The sequence below is a fragment of the Ambystoma mexicanum genome, chromosome 8, assembly GCF_040938575.1.
Source record: "Ambystoma mexicanum isolate Mex_15411 chromosome 8, UKY_AmexF1_1, whole genome shotgun sequence".
In the NCBI taxonomy this organism is placed as follows: domain Eukaryota; kingdom Metazoa; phylum Chordata; class Amphibia; order Caudata; family Ambystomatidae; genus Ambystoma; species Ambystoma mexicanum.
Window position 1 is genome coordinate 1,220,171,599 of NC_090929.1, and position 1,116 is coordinate 1,220,172,714.

The 1,116-nt window shown below is 60.7% G+C and overlaps 1 non-coding gene across 1 annotated transcript; it reads left to right on the plus strand.

Moving 5' to 3' along the window:
- Nucleotides 1–415: 415 nt before the first annotated feature.
- LOC138474869 (5.8S ribosomal RNA) lies at nt 416–566 on the plus strand. Its single transcript, XR_011269098.1, has one exon. It is a non-coding gene; the product is annotated as a 5.8S ribosomal RNA (ribosomal RNA).
- Nucleotides 567–1,116: the final 550 nt, after the last annotated feature.

A 1,116-nucleotide genomic window follows, 5' to 3' on the forward strand; every position in this document is an offset into this window, starting at 1 on the left:
TGACCTTCCCTCTTGCCCAGGTACCTGGAGCTGGGCCCTATGCAGCCGGGCTGGGGTTTGAAGACTCTAGTGGTCCCACCCGACCCCCTGTCTGTGCTGTCTCTGGCCTGCCTCGTTGTCCATCTCCCAGCCCCCCCTCCCAAAAGGGAAGGGGTCGGGGAAGGATGAGTGGATCGGGCCGTGTGGGCAGGTGGCGGAGCGGCCTACCTCCATCCCCCTGGGAAGCGCTATGCTGCTGCAGCTGGCTGTCAGGCTGAGCACCTGGATTATTATTATTATTTTTTTTAAAACCACAATGGTTTCAGCCGAGCTAGACAGGGAGCTGGGCTGTCCTGCCATAGCCAGCGCTGCCTCCCCCAACCTCTCCTGCACCGGCAGGGTCAGGCCGACGTCTAGGACAAAAAAAGTTGCCTGTGGCTCTTGGCGGTGGATCACTCGACTCGTGCATCGATGAAGAACGCAGCTAGCTGCGAGAATTAGTGTGAATTGCAGGACACATTGATCAACACGTCGAACGCACCATGTGGCCCTGGGTTTTTCCCGGGACTACGCCTGTCTGAGGGTCGCTTGGACATGTATCGCCCCGAGGTTCACTCCCAGGGTCGTGGCTGGGGCTGTCGCAGGGACCCCATTCCATTCATCCCCCTAAGGTCAGACCCCGATCAGCACCGTCGCTGGATCCTTGGATCTGGCGCGCAAGCTCACTGCCGACGCGTCCTGGCTTCCCCAGTTTCCCCTCCTCATGCTGGTTTCGGGAGGGCCGGGTGGCCGACGCGCCCTGGATGTGGTGGCGGCAGCAGCAGGCTTTAAAAAAGCCTGGCGCACCTTCACCCCACCCCGGGGCACCTGGCCGTGCTGTGTGTGTGGCTGTCTTTGGTGTCCCACGTCTGCCGGCGCAGGATGACCATGGAGCGCGGACCTCGTGACCATGTGGGCTTCGGTCACAGATTGGGACAGAATACACTCACCTGCGCCAAGGGCTGGGGCAACCCCCCGTACGGGCCCGAGGCCAGCTGCCCTGAGCTTTGTGCTCCCCGACCACGGCCTCAGATCAGACGTGGTGACCTGCTGAATTTAAGCATATTACTAAGCAGAGGAAAAGGAACTAACCAAGAT